Here is a 23,409-nt window from a genome sequence, read left to right on the forward strand (position 1 = left end):
CCTGTTTAGCCATAAAAAGATAATTTAAAAAATTTTGGCGCATATGTCAATTTGTGTATGAAATAGCAAATTATGAGCTAGTGTGTCCAAAAGAAGTGCCTAAGAATTAGCTGGTACAAATATTGCTAGTCTTGGTGAGATGGCCAAGTAACTAATGAAGGGAATTTTGAATTAAAATTTCTAGTATATAACAGAATGAGGTTAAATATGTAGAGCCCAAATCCAGTCATTTCAGAAATGTAGAGGGATGCTGAAATGACAAGACCCATTTAATGGAGAGACCAGTAAGATTCTGAGTTGTGAAGATTCATGCTGATTCACTGAATGTTAAGTAATTTAGTTAGAAGTATTCTTGTTCAACTTGCACAGATTGGAGATACAATTCCAAGACAAACAGAAAAATATTTGAAGGAGTTGTGGGGTATTGTATTAACCCAAAACTCCAAGGACTACTTCTTAAATCTGCAAATAGGCAGAGCTACAGGTGTTTCCAGAGGTATATGATTGGCTTCTAGCAGCTTAACTTTCCTGAAAGTAACTTTCTAAGGATAATAAGGGGATATTTTATGGGCATAGTTCAGAAAGGTTTTAGAAGTGAAATTTCACACTGTGTACCAATCAGTACACACAGCAAATTTTTTTCTTTTTCATTACTTTTGTTCAGGTTCAAAATTCCAGTGTCTTTCTGGAAGTAAAGATTAAAACTAACCTTTGTTCCTCCTCCTCCTACTACTACTGTGCCTAAAGTAGCTGGATATTTCATAAAAGGCTTCTACATTCAGCCTCTCTCCATTGCTTCAGCTCTCAAATGCCACTTGTTAGTCAGATTACTTCACCATCAATGAATAGAAAAATCATTGTCTTTTTCCAACACTAGTTGTAAAAAAAATATTTTTCAGACATTTTTAACATGCACAGGGTGAATTGTAGTTTTATGCATATAATATGCAGATGCCAATCAGGAGTATTCATAACTCCTGTAGGCCAAATCCTCCTGAATGAATGGGAACCTTTCTACCAAAGACAGTGGAAGTGGGATGAGATAGTAGACCATTGAACTATAAACATGGATGTGTATTACAGATTTAACTCAGAAAAATCACTCAAAAATTTCTTATGCCTTCTGTTCTGAGCTATATTTTGTATCAAACCCATTTTTGGTAACTATGAATTGTAAAAGTCCATTAGTAGATTGCATTTATAGCAGCAACCTTTGGTATGGAAAAACAGTTATTTTATGAAATTATCAATCTGCATAAGAACATGAGCTTTCAAATCTGGTAAAAGATGTAGAGCTTAAAAAAATACGTCTTCAAAGAGTGTTCTATGTTCTTTTTTCATCAGAAACATATTAAAACAAAAACCCATTGAAGGAAAACAAGAGACAACCTATTAGAATGCAGCTCCAGAGCCATTTGATTCAGCCTCTTTGCAGTACCCACGAGTAAAAATTGCTTAAGCTTTGCTTATATTCACTCCCTCCTCTACATGGTATAAGGAAGACATTTCATGTTATCCTAGAGAAAACAAACTCTTCTTGACTGCAGCAACTATACTTTATAATAGTTCCTCATTCTCATTAGTATAATTTTTCTCATAGAAAACAGAAACAAAAAAACAGAGAAAAATCCATCAATTCATCTACAGGCATGAAAAATGTAAACATATCCTCAAGACAAATAAAAGTGGTATCATACATCAGACATTAATTATTTATTTATTTTCAAATAATTCCAATTATTTATTTCAGTCTATAGATAAAAACAAGAACTAGAATATTTGTCTTCGCTAGGAGAACACAAAAATAATATTGTAGAGAGATGACAGAAGAACAATGCATAAATTAGTCATGTAAAACATCATGTACAAATATTCATTGCTATTAAGGTGACACTGAAATACCTGTCCTGTCTCAGTCTAAATAAGATATCAAAAACAGCACCAAACAATTATACAGAAGTCTCTGTTTGGAAGATTGGAACTTCGTCATGAAAGACCAAATTTTTTTCCATGCCATGGAGGTGACTACTTATGACAAGTTCAAAACAAATAGACGAGCTAAATCTTAAAATCTCTTTTGCATCCTTTTGCCTAGATTTCTATGGCATCACAAGGAGAAAAGGAGAGGAGAATGAGCTCTTATTTATGCACAGTGACTTGCGGCACTTTTGGATTGATCAACCAAGGATATTAAGCAATCCAGAAAAGTACTTCAAAGCTTCTGTTTAACAAACTCAGCATGCCTCATTTGTCAAGGCATCATGCTATCACAGAAAAAATGCAACACTGCCCATCAAGCTCACACCTTGAGTGTGTCTTCATTGTCCAGTCATTTCCAAAAACATGTGCACTTTTCACAAACGGAATAATTTAGCTTGGTTGTGTTTAACGACTTTGTATATTTTATTAAGCCTCTTAAAATTTCTCTCTTTGACAGTTTAGATAACAGTAATGACCTTCTCCTGAGGTTCATTTCAGGTGTTGTAGACAGAGCCCATTTCAGATATATGGCCTGTGTAACATGGTGTTTTGGCCAGTAAGGTGTACAAAACAGAGGTTTTTAAAATTTGAAAGCTTTGATTACAGAGTTCTGCATTAATGGTATTGATTAAGACACCTAACTGGCATCTGAACTTCATTTATTTCCAGAAGAGTACTTACATGCTTTACAAATTTCTCTGTAAGATTTGAACAGTACTTACTAGAACAGCAGAATCCTATTTATTCTTTCTTTTCTCAGAAAAAGGTATTTTATATCATCTTCTCCACACTGACACCAGAAGCAATATAATCTTTAATCCTTTCTCTCTGAGCACTGAGAAGGCAGGATTGTAAAGCATCGCTACACTGTCACACTTTGCAGTCCCTGCTGGAGTTAGGTAATGCAAGGACTACAAAGGCAGAGAAAGGTTAGTCAGAACCTTCTGTAAGACATCAAAGGGAGATGTGAGTTGTGGTGTGCAGGTACAACCTGACTACTGCCCTCAGTATTCCTGAGAAGAATTGTTCTCTTCTTCAGTAGTTTTCATAGGCTGTTCTTCCAAGTACTAGACTTGAGTAGCTCACATGAATTCCAAACAGATCTGTTTACAGATCTCTTCCCTTCAGTGAACCCTTTCATGTGAACTTCATCTTCCTGTGTACACACTCTTGATCAACTCCAAGGAATGTATTTAAGTATTTCTTTTATGTGTCCTGTAAACTGCTCCTTTTTTGTTAATACCATAAGATTTCTTAATATAGTGAGATCTTGTATTTTATCAGCTTATGACTCCAGCAAAAGCTCCACTTTGCAGTGGACAATGCAGTTATGGAAGCTCCACTCAGTGAGTTACTATTTACCTAATCAACCAAATTGTTTAGTTTTAATTATCCTATTTTCTGTCCCAGGGGATTCTCATGAACTTCCAGGAGATCTTGTGAGCCGCTATGAGCCCCAACTCCCCAGAGCTCCCATGTCCTCTGAAGAATCATTTCACATGCTTCTGTCAACCCACTATGACTTCAAACTGTGATTCCTTCAACTACAGCTGTTTAAACAAACCTTCTATCTTCTTTGTGACACTAAACCTTCGGAGGAACTTCACTCAAGGTTGATCCTCTTCCTCCTCATTTTCTACAACGAGGACATCAGTGTTATGCCTAAGGCAGACGATGTTGTAAGGCAGACTTTGACTTTCTACTGCCTTTGACACAGTCTCTCATGAAGCCCGGACCATGCAGTGGGTAGGAATTGCTGGTGACTGGTAGCCAGCAACATCCCTCGGGGATCAAAACTGGCACAAAGACTATTTCACGTCTTTATCCACAACCAGGATGCTAAGATGGTGCCTTCTGTCATCAGATTTATGAATGACACCAAACTGGTTGAGTAGACAATTCACTGGAGGGAAAGGCTACTCTTCAGAGGAAGCTGGAGAAATGACCTACCGGAACCTTGTGAAGTCCCACAGGAGAAAACTCAGTCTTGCTTCTTGATGGAATAATCCCACGGAACAATACAGGCCAGGGCTGACTGTCAGAGAAGCAATTCTGCAGAGAAAGGTGTTAGTGTCCTTGTGAGCAGCAAGTCAAATATGAACCAGCAGCGTGACCTCGCAGCAAAGAGAGCCAGCATTCAGACCTGTTTAGGTACTTGTGCAGCTGTCAGGTCTAGTAGAGTTCTTTGGCACTTGCAATACTGCATTTAGTGTTGTGTCTATTTCTGGTTGCTACAAAAAGGACAGTGACAGACTGCCATGAATCCACTGGAGGCCACAAAGATGGTCAGGATTTGGAGTACATGTAGTAAAAGAAAAGGCTGTAGAAGCAGGAATAGTTCACCTTAGAATGGAGATGGGAAAGGAGACACATTTCTGTTCACTGCATCTGCCTGATCAGAGGTTATATAGGGGATAAAACCAGAGCCTTCTCAGACATGTACAGTGAAAGGAAAAGAAGCAAAGGACACATGTAAGAAGACGGGAAATTCTGATTAGGTAGCAGGAAATCTTTTTTGCTGTAAAAGTAGTTAAATACTGACACAGATTGCCCAGGGATGTTGTCAGATTTTCATCCTTGGAGGAGGTCAATATTTAATTGGGCATGGCCCCGAGCAATCTGATCCCATTAAACCTGCTGGATTTAGGCAGTTTTTGGGGAGAACAGTCCACCATTCCAAATATATCTTATATTGAGTTTACATCTCGTACAGTAGCCCCTCTAACAGGGGATACAAAACAAAGCAAAACAAATCCCTCTCGCCAGATAGGACTTCATATTATAAATGTTCTTTCAGACTGTTAGGGGAACTCACAGTACACTGAAGCACCAAAACCACATTTCTCGATAAAAATTTAAGGAGATATTATAAACCACATGCAGTTTCCAAGGCATTCCAAATGGCAAAATAAAGTATGTCCTAGAGATCATGGCTCTCGTGTACAAACTAGATACATACAAACCCTAGAGCACCAAACCAGTCCAACCACCCAGACTGGGATTCATCTGTCTACACTTGCCCTTATGCATTTCTGGGAAACTTCTTCCAGATGGAGGAATAGGCTTTGTTGAAAAAGCTAATAATGGAATGATTTTTACCTTCAGGATATATCACTTCACAGTTTACTGAGTTTTGCTGTTGTTCCAGCAGGGTAAGGAGTGGAGTAGCTCTGCATACTAAGGCAGCCCTGGCTAAATGAAGCACTAAGGTGCTCCTACTTACTTTGCTGTGTATTGCCCTTGTGCAGAATTCTGGGTGAGGCTCCAGCTTGAGATAACCAGCATTTGAGTGTATATGCCACTTGGCAGTGATTTACCATGGGTCTCAAATTGCCAAGCATTTCAGGAGATTTCCTGTTGCTTCCCTTCCAAGTGACCAGGCCCACCCATTGTTCTCTTAAATGACTCTACACAACTCCCCTCTTCCCACCCCACTGCATGAGAGAAGAAATAGCTCAAGAGGTGATCCTTATGCTGTTTTCCTTGGGCTGCACCCATGGTGTGTACAGCACTGAGTGGCTGCTGAGCATTTCTGCAGATCTATGGAGGCACGAGTATGAAACCATTTGGAACTGCACAGAGCGTGGTGCTGCCGACCCTTCCCACCCAACGTCCCCTCAGTCATCAGAAGCATTAATGTGGCACTGGGCAATGGCTCTCGGATTTATTCCCAGGTGTTCATCACAGTCAAAAGCCAAGGCTCAGTGTGTTGGCCAGCCCTGCCCTCCATCTTACTAACTTGTTTCTCCCATGAACTGCAGTGTTAACAAAGTTTGACTAAGGCAGCAGTGAAACTTACAATATTTGCCAGCTTGCATGAGCACAAGATAATTTAGAAGTTGTGAATTTTATCAGCCACAAAACCTTTACTAAAAATCACAATATCCGTAAATATCTTCATCCACGAATCATCTGAATGTTAGCTTTGTTCACCAAAATGACATAACAAATACAAGTTTTTCTTCATCCTGAATTGTCATTTAAGATTTATATTATTCTGTCTGCTTGTCTGACCTTCTTAATAAACACGGAGGTCCTCCTCTTCCACTCATAAATTATCCATCAGATGTTTTAACTATTCGGTAACTGTAATATGTGAATGATAAAATAATAATGCTTTGAATAAAAATGATAACCAAGCATGAATAATAAAAAAATTTTATGAATACTTTGGAGAGCAATCCCTGCCCTAAGTACATTTTTTTTCATTTTGTGATTTTCAATAGCTAAACTTATGAATAAAACAATCTTTTATTTAGGTGTCAGAGAATACAAAGGTAGAGGCAGTGATGAGGTAAATTAATCCATCATATCCACTTTTGCCAGATTTGCTCTAATCTATTGTGGAACTGTGGAAGATCAATAAAGAATAAATTAAAAAAAACCAACCAACCAAACAAAAAACCCCAAAAAACCAACCAACCAAACAAAAAACCCCCCAAAAAACAAAAAAACCCCCACAAACAACAAAACCCCCCCCACACACACAAGAAAAGGAATTACACTAGATACAGTTGCTATTAGTAAAAAGCTATGATAAAGAAATTATACTGTTAAAGTCACTGTTACATTCTTGTATTTGGATAATTCGAGCTACAGCTGCAGCTGTCACTTCAGCAAAGTTACAGTGATGTGTCCTGAGATAGAGACAGGCTCAAATCTTTCAGTTGTCTTTTATTTCCACTTCATGTCTGAAGGATAAACGACAATGATTTGTTTCATCCTATGATTTCCATTCAGGTAAGAAATAATTTGAAGCTTATTGGTTTTTTCCTTTGTGATTTTATTCCAGAAACTTAGGGGTGAGGTTCAGATACACTTATTTTGGTATACCTAATGACGTTTGAAATATCTGAAAACTTTCTTTTTTCTTTTTGGAAAGCTCAGATTCAAAATCTTCCCACATATTGTTCTTAAAACATGTTTGTGCTTCTAAAGAACAGACAGAAAAGTTAAAAGAAAATTTACGATGTATTTGTTGTTTTCCCTCTTCTTAGAAACTCTTGATAGACTTTTTATTTTTGCACTTGTTTCTTACGTTCTCAAATGAAATAATTTATTAACAGATTTGTCAGCATTGTAAAACAAGTATACGCAGTCTGAAAAAAAGAAGATATAACTTCTATTAAGAAAAAGTAGGTGCTGAAAACCTTTCTGACTTTTGTATTTATGGGAAACTATGTCCAAATAATTTCCTAAGTTTTTTCAGAACCTTTATAAGGAAGATGAATCTGGAAGATGAATTTGGGAGAAAATAATGCTGTTAAGGCTAATTCCATAGTGGTATAGCAGAACTGTCAACATGAGAATGATGACACAATGTGTGAAAATTATTCTTGCAATACAGGGGGAAATTTTTTAATGGATAGAAAATGGAAAATTTGCAGAAGACTCAAGCAGCATTAGCTATTCTTGAAGTATTGTGTGAGGAGTAGGAAAAGTGCTTAGCTTTCTCTGGAAACAGTTTTAGACCTTTTTCAGTGCAATGGCCTTACCCTGATCTCTGGTTATATAGTGACCCTCTGAGCAAAATCTTTGAGTGCCATTTGGGAGACAGTCCTTGTTCTTCATCCATGGAAAATCCTTGCTGAATCCTGTTTCACAGACACAGTCTTGTTTTGCTGTTCACCTCTGAGGGTTTGGGGTTGGGATGTTTTGCTTTGATTTTTTTCTTTCCACTGTCAAGATTTTTAATTCAGTTTTTCAGCAGAGATGTTTTCAGCAGATATTTTTTTTCAGCATGACATTTCACTGTTACCTGTGCCACATGCTTCATGCTATTCAGCACATCCACAAACATCAAAATTGTGGGTCCTCCCAGGATGCCCATGTCAAAGAAAAGGCACACTCCTCAACAGCAGGTGTGCTCTGGGAAACAGAATGCTTCTTCTTTGCCCACTGCCAAGAAACAGCAGAGAAAGCAGTGCTCCTTGCAGGCACGGCAGGAATAACAGACAGAAACACACAAATTTAGCAAATAAACTTTGGAAGAGATGCTGATAAATGCCGGGAGATGAGAAGTGCTCCCAGGCTGTCGGTGCCAGAGACAAACTCAAAGTGTGACATCAGATTGGATTAGAAAGAAAGAAATTCTATGCAAACCAGGCAAATCTATGGAATGAATCCAGCTTCTAACTAACTTCAGGAATACCTCATGCTCTGGAAGACCTTGCACAGAGAGCTGGAAACTATGCTAGGAAAGTTCATTGAATACTTGCCTTTCTCCTAGGTACTCACCAGTGGCCAACTGATGGATTGGAAACACTTTTGGAACTTTTCAGTGCTGTGCTCCCCCAAATGTGTTTTAGGTTTCCTATTTCCATCCTAAGATGAGCAGTGTGGGACAGAGAACAGAAGTTGCATCGACTGGGGCAAGGAATACAAAATCTTGTTTCCTTCTCAACGCACAGTCCCAGAACACCAGCACATGATAGCATTAAGTGTTTTAGTTTTCACTGAACAGGGTGAACTGCAAATATAAGGCACCCTGTTACCTAGGTCCTTCCCAGAACCACCAATACTTGTCTTGCACCAGATCCTCACAAAAGCCAGCCTGAGAGGCCACAAGGGCCTGAAGCAGTAGAGAGCACAAAAGCACAAGCCTTTCCTCTCAGGCAGTCAATGAGGCTCCAAAAAGACAAATACTACCTCACTTGACTGCATCTGAAGATGCTAAAGGAGCCAGAACAGAATATCTTCTCAGTCAGTCAGAAGGGGAAAACAATGCAAATATTCATTTATACATTCAGTGCAAACATTATTTTTAACTGAAGAATAAACTTATGTACCATAACGTGGTACCCCACCATGAGCTGTGACTACAAGCATAGGAAGACAGCAAGCATGATGTGACATTTTCCCAGTAGCTTCCTAAGCCAGAGATGGTCAGCTGTTTAGCCTCAAGCAGAACTTTCTCCCATAACTTTATCCATCTGTTTTGTACAGCTGTATAGAACTTGGGTGGGAGGTGGTTGGAGAGATGGCTCCTGAGCCACTATTAGTATTATTGCCTGCCCTCTGGCCTGTGGATGAGAAGTGAATTTCTTCTTCTCTTTTCTGCATGCTGTTTATCATTTCATAGTCCTTTGTGCACTTTCCAGGTATGCAACTCTGAAGAAGCAGGTTAGTAGATGCAATTTCTTACTTCATCTAGCCCACCAGCTTCTATACCTAATCCCTTGACTGTGCCCCTGGTAAAATACTAGTAATAGTCCATAGTGTGAGATTTTACAAATATAAATACTGTATTCTACATCTGGTATAGAGCAATTCTGGACAAAAATATAAATTCAGAGAAGAGTGTCAGGAGACCAGCCCTGGAAAAAGAGACCTGTGGATGCTGACTGACAGCAGGCTCAATATGAGTCAGCAGTGGGCCCTGGCAGGCAAGAGGGCAAACCACATCCTGAGGTGCAGTATCAGCAGCTGGTCAAAACAGATGATTATCCTGCTGTATTCAGCATGGGTGCAGCCTCACTTCCAATGCTGTGTGAAGATCTGTGTCCCAGAGTTTAAGATGGACACAAAGGTCTTTGAATGCATCCAGAGGAGGGCAATAGAAGTGGTGAAAAGGCTGAAAGGCATGTCCTGTGGGGAGCAGGTAAGGACTCTGGCTTGCCTAATTTGGAGGGCAGGAAGCTGAGGGGTGATCTCATTGCTTCCTACAGCTTCCTGAGGATGGAAAAGGAGAGGGAAGTACTGATATCTTCTCTTTGATATCCAGCAACAGGTAATGTGGAAATGGTTCAAATTTGCATCGTGGGAGATTCAGACAAAACCTTAGGGAACACTTATTTACCAAAACAGTGGTCAACATACTAACAGGCTTCCTGGAGGGGTCAGTGTTCCATGCCTGTCAGTGTTTAAGACGTATTTGAAAAATGCTTTTAATAATATGTTTTAACTTCCAATCAGCTTGGATTGGTTGGGCGGGGGAGACTAGTTAAGCACTGAATTATTCTATTATATCATTGATTAGGACTGTGCATGGTAGGGACAAACTGCATGGAATTGTGAAGTGAAATAATGGTGTATTTAGTCTTGTCTTCTACTCCCTTCCTAGTGTTACCCAGTGTTGCGTTCTGTGCCCATGTTTGCTTATTACTGCTATGCATTGAGCTGACATTTACATAGCCCCTCTATAACATCGGGATCTCACACCTTGTTTAAAAAAATCAGTCCAGACTCCTTTATGTATAAAGCTAGGATTGTCCTTCCCATGTCTTTTTCTTTACATCTGCCTGCACAGAACTTCAGCTGCTTGTTTATGCTCCACTCAGTCTCGTGAGATCTTACTTTGATACAGTCTCAGCCTTTAAAACTCTGAATGAAGTTAGCAATATCAGCCAACTTTTCTCCTCACTAATCACCTCCTTTGTCCAAAGAGTTGTAAATATGTTCAACAGCACAGACCCATTCTGACTCCACTGGTGACTTGATTCTAAACTGAAATCCCCAAATTTACCACTTATTCTTCTCCTTCGTCTCTAGTTTAGTTGCTTACAGATCCATAGAACATACTGGGAAAAATTATCAGTTCTGCTATAAAATTTCCAGCTACCCTAGTAACTTACACGTTTAGTTTCACTGTTTCCTAAAAATTATATGAAAGCAAGGAAAGGCCCAGATCTAGTCACTAGGTATGATGGTGGTTGGGTTAGTAGTAGCTCAGGTTAAAATTTCACAACTACAGCTCTGGCAGTTGAAGTAAATGTCACTTTATATTGTCCTCTAGAAAACATTCACTATTACTAAAGGATTCTTAATGCCTGAGCTGGCAGAATTGCTGCAGTCACTTAAATGAACAACATGCATTTTTCTGTATAAAAATAACCTGGCTTTTTTTTTTTTTCAAATTAAATGCCAGAGTTGCATACAAATACCTAAATAAAAATCATCAGATTTCATCTCATGTGCCTCCTACTATAAAACAGAAAACTCATCTACATAAAATTGCAGAGGTCTGCTCAAGAAAGCAGAGCAATCATGTAAGTACATTTTAAAGTAGAGTTTGACAAATGGTTCAGCCACTGATAAGATTGGCTGCCCATGACACTTAGCAACACTTCTGTCTCTAATATCTTGTGTGCTTATATTCACACAGAGTAGCAGTTGTCTGACATGAACTTACACTCATGTCTAGGACTAAGACTTCTAGAAAAGACAAACTCAGAAGAAAAAATAGAAAAAAAAAAAAAAAAGAACAAAAAAAGCGCCAAACCTCAACCCCTGACAAAACAGGCACAGAAGAAATAAAAAATTGTGTGTTGGAAGGTTTATGGGGTACCCAGCTAGGTATTTTGCCCATTATACTGGCTAATTTCATCAAACTTAGTATTCACAGACAAAATCTTGCCTGGTGCCCTCAGACCATCACAGCTACAACAATACTCGGAAGACAGAAGCTGACCACCAGTGTTTCTAGTACAGTGACACGGAACATCGCAAGGCAGCTTCCTACATTCCTCAAAAGCAGGACTTCACAAGTCTATAGCAAGGTCAAAGAACAATAATTGCGCTGTTTGAAACTGACTGAGATGGCTTGAAACTCTTTGTTAAACCAAGCAAGATCAGCTTGATTACTGCATTGGCAAATACCATCTCCAATGAGCAAAGAAAAACATCCCTCCAGGAAATCTGTGTCACTAGCTGTGCTGAGCACTGGTCAGACTCACTTTAACTAACAAGGCTTTTTGGAGCATAAGTTTACTATATCCAGTCAGTATATATTTGTACCAATTCCCCAGAATACTGGCACCAAGAATCTAGCACAACAAGTTCTATTAAGAAAACTTCCAAAATGAGAGGAGGTGACCTTTTCTTCTTGCAGGACACCACAATCCAACCTCCATCAGCAACACTGCTCATCACCACTCTGCACCTGATCTCTTCCAGCTCGCCTCCCCAACAACCCTCATCAGCCCACTGTCATTCCAGATAGTCTTCTGACACCTGCCTTTGCACAACTGGGGTTGGGCTCACAGCTGACACAACTTAATGAAAAACAGATTGGCCAAAGATTGGCATCTATCCTGAATTCCATGTACCACCTGAAAAATCCTGTTAACAAGTCTATTTCACTGAGCCCTGGTTCTTCCCCAGAACATTTTGCACCCTAGTATTTTTACCAGTAGAGACAAATAGGCACTTCCCATTGTAATTATTTTAATTAGCAAGGGAGTACTCATTCAGTTAGATACCAGAAGGATGCCACCACACAGCAGTAGCCCTTCTTTCCTATGCTTTGTGCTCCAGAGTGCCAAGGATTTTCATACCAACACATTCCACAGGCATCAATATTGGTGTAGACATCAGCATCCCACACACACAGTGACTACAGGATGGAGCCCTTGCTTCTCATCTCCAGTCTGTGGTCCCCTGCACAGAGCAGTATTTCAGTCAGGGTGCCCAGTCTCAGAACATTTATTTCCAAGCCCTGTAATCAGTATCGAAACATGATCTTCTTCTCTGCATCCCTTAACTTCCTTGCAAATCTAGGGGTTTTTCCCACACGTCTGAAAAAACGGAGGTCTACAGGCTCAAAAACTACTATGCAGCACAAGTGAAAGTGACTGATAGGGCACACACTAAAACAAGCAGCACAAGGGCCTCACCTAGGAGAAATCTAATTGATTTTACAATGACTTAGTAATTCAAAGACTGACACAGATTTATTCTCCTCCTGTCACTTATTTCCCATGGGTCTTTGGACATATAACCTTTCTAGCTGTCACACTGGTGAAATGGATGATATTTACAATCCCAAGTACTCAGGTTGCTCTAGCATAGAAAGACAAGTTTGTGGTGCTGTTTCATAATGATGGCAGCATTCAGAAACTGGGAAACTGAAGAGTGTGATATTACAGTGTATTGGATTTGACCGAGATGGAGTTAATTTTTCCAATAGTGGCCCTCACAGAACTGTGCTTTGTACTGGTAGTTAGGAAGGTGTTGGTAACACACCTGAGCAGCAGTGCAGCACTACCCCCAAAGGCCAGTGGGCTTGGGTGATCCAAACTGGCCAAAGACATACTCCATACCACACGACATCTGCTCAAGCAACAAAAGGTAAGAGGAATGTAGGGACACATATTGAGAAAGTAAGAAAATTACAGCCTGAAAAATATTCCAGGCTGGAGCTTTTCAGCTCTGTTCCCAGCCAATAAGCTGGTCCAGCTCAAGGCTAGGGAGAATTTCTCCCAGGGTGATAATTTGGTCAAAATAAAAAGGAACTAATAACAATATCGAACACCTGTTGTGGTCCATGACCAGGCCCTGGGAATGGGGTGTCTTCTCTCTGAACCAATCACCTTTTCTCTACTCTTGGAATTGTGAGTCATGCTATAAAACCAAGTGTGTTTCTGAATAAACTTCTCTCTTTCTTTCTATCAGGAAAGACGACCATGTAGCTGTGCATCTTATTTCCGCTGCACTTAAAGGGTTAAAACTCCTTTCCACGGCTACAGAGGAATGATGGCAGGGGACATTTATTATTAAGTTTGTCTTCTGGAGCCACCACTATGTGTACTGAAGTCTTACCTTTGACAAAGTGGGTCGACATCACCTATTGATGGGACAGAGAATAAATTATTTTCCCTTGCTTTCACACACAGACTTTGTTTTTGCTTCATTTAATTATGTTAATATTGGCCCATAAGGTTTTATGGTTTACTTTTTTCTCCATACCTTGTTGAGGACAGGAGTGATAAAAGTGGCTTGTTGGGCACCTTGTGTTCAGCCTAGGTCAGCCTACCACATACAGAAATTACTGCAATCCACTGAGAAGGGGGATCCCAGACAGGGCCAAAACAATGTTCCTTATCCAGTAAAATAAATGGAGAAAGACAACCACTCCCTCTCCCCTACATTACAGGGAATTAGACACGGTGGGGCCATGAGGACAAGGAAAGCTAAGCTAAATGCAGCTGTAAATCTGTGTAAAAGCTATCAAAGAACAGAAAATACTGGAGAGCCAGACATCTATAGGGTCTTTGTTACCTGGTAAGTGTGCTCATAGTCTTCTTGAAATGTGCCAAAAATCAGTCCTTGTTTTGTAGGTCTTGAAGAAAATAGAGAATGCAAAAAAATGGCTGGAGTGGGCTACTGGTCTGTCTGTGCCTGCTTCCCTACACTAGGACTAATGCACTCTTCAGGTAAATTTAGCTAAAGCCTTCCCCACAGGCACCATATTCCTCATGGAGCTTATGAGAACTCTCCCATAAACCTCTCCTGATGTGCTGCAAATAATTGTCTGTATTTCCAACTCCTAAAATGCTCTTCATACATTTAAGACTGGTCTTAAGATTGCTGCTGGTTTTATCCTCACATCCCCTCTTTCCACACACAGAAAGGCACACCCATGTTTCACTCATCCCTGCCAGCTACTTTACGACAAGGTCAGAGAAATTTTTCCAAATTTTTACCAATACAGGGGTCTGCCTATAACAATGAGTGACAGGTGTTTGCTGGGACCATGGGAAGTTTCCAGTGTGAACACTATTCTGATTTGAAAGCAAAGTTCATCACTTAAAAAAAAAAAAAAAAAAAAAAAAAAAAAAAAAAAAAATCTCATGAAATAAAATTGGAAAGTTCCAGGCAGGGAAAAGAGGTTGGGTTCATGACCCAAGGGCTTCTCAAATGTGCAGGTGAGATTATTTACTCTCCTGCACCCACTGCCTTAGCTTAAAGGGTCAGGCATTATCACAGCATGAAATTCCACCGAAAGCCCCACTCTCCAAAAGCATGCATAACTTTTAAATGCTGAGACTTTTCTGTTTGAAACGTGTTTTTCCCTGAACTTGCATGATGTTGTTTCCCAAAGGGAGACATAAACCAGCATGACTGACCCTCCAGAGCAGCACAAATACACAGCCAAGTGTTACTGGCTTGGGATTGTATTGCAAAAGCTATAAACAGTGCCCTTCTCCTCAAAATGAAGTCAGCAGGTTGGCGCCCCATTGAATTCCCAAAAGCTCATGTCCCTATTCATTTCCTGCAAGACCATCACTTCAGAGTGAAGTTGTTGAGTAACAAACCTGCCCTACTAACCCCCTCCATGGCCTTAATGGAGTAAGGGAAGAAAAACAGACTGGCGAGTGTAGGCACAAAAATACATACCAAAGAAGCAATGCCATAAACCAAGGTGGCATCCATAAAGCATCACAAATAGGCAAACCTATTTCAGAAGGGCTGCCATCCTGATTTCTTTCAATGGCTCTGAAAGCTGTGCTTTGTAAACCCCTATGAAACCAAATCCTGCAGTCCCTGCCTGGATTCTGTGGAAGCAAGCTTCCCATTGACGTCAAAGAACACATTACCTCATAAAGGACTGCAGGGCTACTTGCAGAGACATCACTCATTATTCACTGTGACTGCACGCTTTATGCAGAAGAAATGCATCTTCATTCTACCCTCTTACTCTCCTATGGAAATTAAGAGCAGTCTCCAGCGATGCAAGCGCATCTGCAAAATCAGTCCAGAGGCTGGACTGCTGCACACTGCTATGCTACTGTTGGGGGTTGAATGCTTCGCTTTTCTTTCTGTGGAATTTCTCCCATTGTTATGCTAATTAATTGTGGCTACACCTTAAAACGACAGATAATGTTCTCTCGTAGGGGGGTGGCTGGAGGGGGAGGGGGGGGGGGGGAACCGGAAAAGGAAAGGTGGGATAGGGGGGTCTGGAGCGGGGAACGATCTCTCGCTTGGCTCGTGGAGTGGGAAGACAACCTGGGCTCTGCTCTGGCATCTTCCCCTGTCATCCCAGCGCTGAGATCCACGCTCCCTGCCTTTGGACATCGCTCTGCTGCTCTCCTAGCTCACCCTACTACCTCCGGACACTCTGCTGAGCACCACGACCGACACCGTGAGGGGGGAGTAACTTTCCCCATCCTCTCTCACCCCTGGGCCGCGGCCGCCATCACCCAGCCCTCTTCAACTGCGCGGGACCTGCCCTGCGCCCACAGCACCGGTAACAGCACAGGGAGACGGCCTGCGGCCAGAAGGGACTGGAGCGGAGCTAGACTGTTTCTGTTGCCAATTTTTATAGCTGTTGTTGTTTTTCTGCTTTGTTAAATACCAGTAAAGAACTGTTATTCTCATCCCCATATCTCCTGCCTGAAGGTGTCTGAATTGGACCTAAAATAATTAAAAGGGAGGGGGATTGCACTCTGCATCGCAGGAAAAGGGGCTCCTGCCTTTCCTTAGACCATACCTGTCTTTCAAACCGAGACAGCTACGTTATGCAGACACTTACAAAAAACACACTGTTTATCCTGGGATGTAGGGAGAACACATTTGATTTCAAGTTACTGTGGCAATTTATCTTCCATATGCAATAAGGATTCCCGCAGATTCAGTAAACTGTCGTAAAGTGGGCAGTAGGTTCTGCTCACATTTCCAGTCCAGTCAGCATGGGATCAGAAGAGTGGCTCCAGGTTGCAGATTTCTGTCCTTTTCCCTCTGCCAGCTGATGAGGCAGGCTCAATGTGTTGTGTACATTCTCTACAGCTGCCTAACTTCACAGGAAGCATTAAGAAAGAAGCACCCACAGGGTGTCTGCAGGAGGCATGCCTTCTGCACAGTGTCCTTCTGCATGTGTGAGAACAGCTGCCAGAGAAGGGAGGCAGAAAGCAAGGGGGGGAATAACCTTGGATCGGATGAAAACATGATGCTCAGTGCAAAAGAATAACTGCATGCCAGATTCAGTGAATTATTTGTCAGCAGAGTCAACTTGTCAAATACAAAAGCCATATGGGAAAGATATTTCATGTACCAGATCAAGTGCTTGATCAAATAAATAAAGACCATATGAAAACCATCTTCTGTATCCAGTTGGACATGCCAGCAGGGCTAACACAATATTCAAGAACAAACTAGAATGCATGGCAAAAATTAAAATGGGGCTAGAGTTAGATATAAGCAAAACCAGACAAGTTTTTCCATGATATTTGGCCATTTGTTTATACATTAATCTATCTCTTAGCAAACAAATAGATTTAAAATAGCCAAGAAGTTATTACTGAATAAAAGCAAGAATGTCAGAATCTAGCTTGAAATTGCCCTCATTAGAGATAAGAAACACATTTTACATCATCATGGGTTAATATTTCAGCATTCTTGTCACAGACCATTCAGCAGTAATTACTAAAATAAGTAGGTGAGGATTGATTGGGTCTTCCATTTAGATAACTTGCTCTTGCAGCCAACTTTCTCTGGCTAGAATTTGCAGTCATACAGCTGGAATCAACCAGTGGGTCCAGAGTTGTCAGGAGTTATATTTGGCTTGGCATTTCAGGTAGTTTGCCTTCTGCACCATTACTTTATTGTACACAAACAGCACCCTGGTGGGTCATTGGGTCCAGAGCTGAAATCCAAGACCCTAGCCCACCATCATGCCTCTAGATGCATAGGCATTTATGGGGAAAGTATAATCCAGGTGAAAATATTCTGCAGACTACTTCCTTTCTGCACTTAATATTGTTTGACTCATCTGCTCTATACCATGTTGATGTGCAAATCCATATAGTGTGACTAGGTATAGCTACTGCATTGGACTAAGGTACATATCACCATATTCTCTGCTAATTATTATCCAGTCATAATCTGACTTCTCCTTCCCTATTTTAAAAGAGCCTTCTATAACTTCAGCAACGGTCATCTCCAGGAAAAGCAGAGATGGAATTTGGAGCTCTGCTGGAATCGGTGTGAGGAAGGAATTCCTTCACACAACAGCAGCCCTTTCCTTCAAACTGTAATCTGAAAGGTTGGTCCATTGGCTATTTTACAACTGGCCCTGGTTGCCAGCTACATTCTTGGTTATATTGCTGATCTCATGCCCACTGACAGCCTTTCTTTCTGTTTCAAGAGAACTAAAACATGGCAAGTTACAAGTTTCACTGATGTATTTCAATGATTTTCCTTGCTGGTCCTCAAAATTCATTATCTTTGAAAAGCCTTTTCCAGTTAATAAAAAAGTTGATCTAACTCTTTTATCTTTGCAGCAGCCTTTTTAAAGTATGAGTAAACACAGTTATCTTGTCTTTTCTCTGACTGTCAAGTCCTTGTCTTATTTCACAAACTGCTGTCATTTTCACAGCACCCCTCTGTGCTCCTCTCTGCAGAGAACAGGGACCTGAGAACTACACTGAGGGCTGTCCTGTGGCAGGTTTGCTTGTTTCACTCTTTGCTGTCCCTTCAGTGCATCCTAATTTTCCTTTCACGTTCTGGGCAGTAACATCATAGTTTTGCCCCTACTTCTCTTCTGGAGATGCACCTACTGGCACAGATCGTTACTACTGCCTACATTTCCTATTTCCTGGGCCTGATCTGAAGGGTACTGCTATTTGCCTTCCCCTCCTTCAAGACCCATCTGTTTTTGCATACAGAGTAAGGAATTATCAGATGTAGGGCAGAACAGGAAATGGAGGTGGACTCCCACATTTTTTTAATAGACCCCAAATGGGAAAAAAAAATGAACACTGTCTGCAGCTGGGAGTCCAGGATAGCCATCAAATTGTTCTTCCATTACTGACCCTGCTGCACTATGTCCAGACCCACAACTCTCTCTGATCAGCACCAGCTTCTGAATTTCTTGAGCTTTATGGGACTGGAAAAGCCGAACTAGCAACACCTTATTCTGAATATAAATGACTGGACAAGCACAGACTCCAGGCACCTTATCTTTCCCCATGTAGAAATACCGTTTTCCAGCACCTTTTGTTCACTATTAAATACTAAATTAGGTGTCTCTCGCTCTCAGTGGAAACATTTCTTGCCTAAACTGTCTGCTTTTCCCTACTTCATCTCCCCTCTTCATCCTTAACTCCCCGTAGTGCAGTTTTTTCCTCTTTTTGTTATATCCCCTATTTCAGGGTTACAGTTCTTATTTCAGTTCCTAATCCCATGTGTATGGCTCACCGAAGGCAAAATCTGAGATTGAAAAGGTACAGCACCCATCCAGATGCCTTTCCCTGGGCAGTGCCCAGCATTTTAGCTGTGAGCTGATGTGCGGGACACTCCCCGAACTGTGACACAAGTGATATGGTCCAGGCAAAAAAAATCTTGGCAGTATTCCTGAGTATTTGTTGTGGCCTCCAAGTGGGCAGAATACTCCCTGCAAGTTAAGCACATTCATCAGTCAGAGGGTGTAACAGTGACTGGCACGATAATACCCATGTGAATGAGTAAAATAAAATTTTTAAAAAGTGAGCTTCACAGGGTCACTGTGAAGTATATCCTTTTACTGAAAGGGAAATAAAACTGAAAATGTTTTTGAGGAATGCCTGCTCTGATCCATAGAGTTCTTTGTCCATACCAACTTTTGAGGAGAGGCAGCTCTGGAGATGAGATGTCACCACTCTGTACATCATAAGTACTGCAGCGGGAAGTCTCTTGCAGCACAGAGAGAGCAAGTGTTAGGTTTTGACATTTGTGTGACTGTGAGATTTCATCTTACAGAAATAGTGACACATCTGTAGAGCCTGTCGATGCTAAATGCTTACAAATGGGCAGAGTAGGAGACGAACAACAGAGAAAAGATGCTATCTCTTTTATAAACTCAATCTCCATTGCTGGAGTTCACTGGAGAGGAACAAGCACATAGAACATGAGCTATTTAATAAACCACCACGGAGATCTCCCCACCAGGGAACAGAGCAAGGAAAGATACACACACAAAACAGATATTAGCCCTGTTCTTTGCTCACGGCAAATATCTGATGCTGCGATAATGGACACACTAACAGGACAAAAATGGACATCCTGCTGTGGAAAACAACACAAGTCTCAAGAACTGCACCCAAGCAAAACCATCAGCAACCCAAAAGCTACCCTATAATATTTTTGAGAGATAAAAAGGAAAATACATACATAAGCAGCCTCTATTTACCTTCTTGAGAGGTAAAAAGGAAAATACAAACATAAGCAGCCTCTATTTGCCTGTGGAGCTCATAGGCTTCCCTGCAGAGCTCTTCACCCACACACAGATGATGCATCTCTAGCTATCTCTGAACTGCATTAGTGATATGGGAACAAGGCACCAACTAATGGGAGACTACTATCCAAGCCCGCTGATAGTTTTTCTGGCTCAGTTATTGTGCCACCTCCATCAGTGCTGCAGACCACTGGTAGTTATGGTCTTTGTGTGCTGCTAATGCCACGACTTGTTTCCTTGCTTCCCCATCCTCTCTCCCTGAAGTTACCTGGATGGACACACACCACTTCTGCATGCTTTGCAGCACTGACCCAAGCAGAATGTGAATATTTTCCAGGTGCAGAATACCAACAGAGGAAGCTGTTGACTTCTCCACAGCCTTGATGGAACTGGGAGCACAGAGACTTCATTCCAGCAGCTCTGTCTGTTGTGATCCCCAAGCACTTCGCTATTAGGAAGCCCAGACCTGGATGTACTGACACCAGAGCTCTGCTCAGCCCATCTGGAGACTGGGAGCACTGATGGCTGCGAGCTCCTTCCTCTTCTAGCTGCTGAAGCTCCGGGGACTTTCTGCCAGCATAAAGGTGAATATCCAATAAATTCTGTGACAGATTCCATGCATGGAGCCTCAGATTAGTTCCCCTGTTGAATATGAACCTCTCTAAAGCATTTAAGGAGTCCCACCTTGAGCCCCTTTAGTGCTGCTTTCACCTAGTATCATTCATGATCATGGTCTGGTTCAGGCTCTCCTCATATGAATAGCTCTGTTAAATCCTTTTACCTTCTGCCTATGCATGCAGCAAGCACATTCATACTTCATACACCAACACTAAATGCCACCAAAGCAAATTAAAACAATAAATATGGTGTGATGAAAAGGCTAATTTCAATTAGAGTGCATGATATTAATCTTGTGCATGGCATTAATCTTGAGTCTTCTTTTTTGAAACTTTTTTTTCCTCTCCACTACTTCAAGCGCACAATGTCCCTAACACAGCCACAGGAGAAATTACTTGACTTTTGCAGACTGCTCTGCTAATGAGAAAATTGTTTGGGTTTATTGCAACTTGAGGTATATAAATACTGCAGGATAAAACTCTTGAAAAAAAGTCTCATTTTCAAAGTGTCCTGGGACACAGCAGGGAGCAACAAACAAATTAATTCATTAAAAATTTCACATTGGGAAAATATTTTTTACATCAATTCCACGGTAACTAAATAATAATAATAATAATAATAATAATAATAATAATAATAATAATAATAATAATAATAATATAAAAACATAAATCCAAACCATGCAGGCATTCCCATTTTAATTCCAAGGGAGATAAGGCACAGAAAAAATACAACTATAAGTAAACCTCTTTCCCAACACAGAAGGAAGGTTCCTGTCATCAGAATTTTGGAAGGGGAAGGGGAAGGGGAAGGGGAAGGGGAAGGGGAAGGGGAAGGGGAAGGGGAAGGGGAAGGGGAAGGGGAAGGGGAAGGGGAAGGGGAAGGGGAAGGGGAAGGGGAAGGGGAAGGGGAAGGGGAAGGGGAAGGGGAAGGGGAAGGGGAAGGGGAAGGGGAAGGGGAAGGGGAAGGGGAAAGGGAAGGGGAAGGGGAAGGGGAAGGGGAAGGGAATGTTCCATGTATCCAGTAGACCTATTGAAATAAGTCTGTCCAGAGGCCTGGCAGATGGAGACCGAATCAGGTTTAGAAGTTTTCATTGAAAAAGAGAGAGAGGTACTCTGAGCAACTGACCAAATAGACCCAGGAGCCAAAGCACAGCGAAATGGACCATGGAACAAAGAGAAGAGCAAAGAAGAAAAGGCAAAGATACATATAGTTTTAGCTCTGTACAGTGGCAAAGACTGAATACACTCACATTATGAAGGTTTTAATAGCTAAAATTTGTAAGGATCCATCCTAGTGTATTTCAATACACTCTAAATCTGAACTTTCATTCATGCATTAGTTATTTTTAGTATTTTTTTGTACCTTTTAGAAAGTAGGAGCCACACCATGCACGAATCAGTGGCTTGGCCCCTGAGATCTGGATGCACAAGCAATATGGCTGTGTTCACAGAGCATTCTGCACGACTGCAGTCCCTAAAAGCTTCATAGGAATTTTGAAACTCTCTCACTGGAAGTAGCAAAGTGGTGGATTTGGCAAACAGAGTGTACATGATGTTTAGCAAGTCTAAAAATGTATGGCAATGCACTTGAACAAAAATAGCTCAAACTTTTACGTAAGCTGATGTTCTGCAAGTGAACTTTTATGTGCCATCAAGGGAAAGCCCTCTGAGTCACCACACGTAACTTAAGACTGTCAGATGCCCTGAAGCAGGTGAAGCAGCTACAATGTGCCCATGTGCTGCAAAGAACACCATCAAAATGATCTTAGGCAACTGCATATTTTCTTCTTTGTGGGGAGTCTGGGACAAGTGCTTAGAGACAGGTGCCCATGCAGCTTTTCCCTTCATAGACCAAATGGAATATTTCCAGGAGAACCTGGAGCAGCAATTAGAGGCTGTTTGTCCTAGCCTACCTTTTCAGTTCTTCATGTGGAGGGACAATGCACTGAAAATTGCAATAAGCTCAGGCTCAGCCATCACTCTGCTCCAAATTTTGTTGCTTTCAGGCTGTCTTAAAAAACATGGAAGAGAGTGGGGAGGGAAGGGATTGCATTTTTTCCCCATCTTTTTTGAAAGCCCATACAAGATGGGGAAAGGAGTGAGGCTATGAAAATGCAGTGTACCTTGTAGGTTCCCTGTTCTGACATCCAACAATTGTTCAGATACAGACTTTTTGCTGCCCTTCAGTGCCCTGTCCTCCAAGGTTGAGCTGTATAGCAGATGAAATGAACAGGGAGGGAGGATTCATATCTTTAAAACTCACATTTAAGTGCTGCACCAGAGGCAAAATCTTGTGCCCTTCCTCACTGTTTCCAGAAGGTGCTATGAGAAGCACCTTTTGAAGTTTCCTAGGTGATGGGCCATCCCAAAGGCCTGAGGATGAACAGTCAGGATAATTCATTTTTTGTCTCCATCAGGGCAAGAGCAGAGCAGAGAGCATTCCATGAAATATCAAATATAACTGAAAAGTACAGCAGTTTGTCAGCCTCTCAGAACTGCAGGCTAAAGAGGCACCTCAGCAGGAACAGCTCTACCTGAATGACCTATAGCAGATACTTGCTAGTCTGTTATTGGGCAATTTTAATAACATCATTTCTATACATTGTCAAGCTACATACTCCCCAGATGTATCAGACAGACTGAAAGTTTTACCTCAAACCAGTGACTACTAATCTTGCCAGTAGATATGACAGCAGGTTACTCACTTCTTCAATATGGTAGTTTTTGCCACTTACAGTACAAATCCCAGTGCCTCTTTGAGCCATTTCTCCAGAGGGAGATTTCAACAGACCAGTATGAACCCATCCTCTGGCAGTCAGCCTAACTTTCAGACTCCAAACCATGTCAAGGAGAAGGTAAGCATGGAAACTGATTCCCCTT

The 23,409-nt window shown here is 41.2% G+C and overlaps 1 long non-coding RNA gene across 1 annotated transcript in view; it reads left to right on the forward strand.

Annotated features, from left to right (window-relative positions):
* The window catches only part of LOC148219795 (uncharacterized), a 107,344-nt gene extending 101,183 nt beyond the window's left edge, over window positions 1-6,161 (forward strand). Inside the window, exon 2 of the long non-coding RNA XR_015799243.1 lies at window positions 3,391-6,161. This is a non-coding gene — a long non-coding RNA (uncharacterized LOC148219795). The remainder of the gene's footprint in view (window positions 1-3,390) is intronic.
* The last annotated feature ends 17,248 nt before the right edge of the window (window positions 6,162-23,409 follow it).

The sequence above is a fragment of the Sturnus vulgaris genome, chromosome Z (genome assembly GCF_052056855.1).
Source record: "Sturnus vulgaris isolate bStuVul1 chromosome Z, bStuVul1.hap1, whole genome shotgun sequence".
Taxonomy (NCBI): domain Eukaryota; kingdom Metazoa; phylum Chordata; class Aves; order Passeriformes; family Sturnidae; genus Sturnus; species Sturnus vulgaris.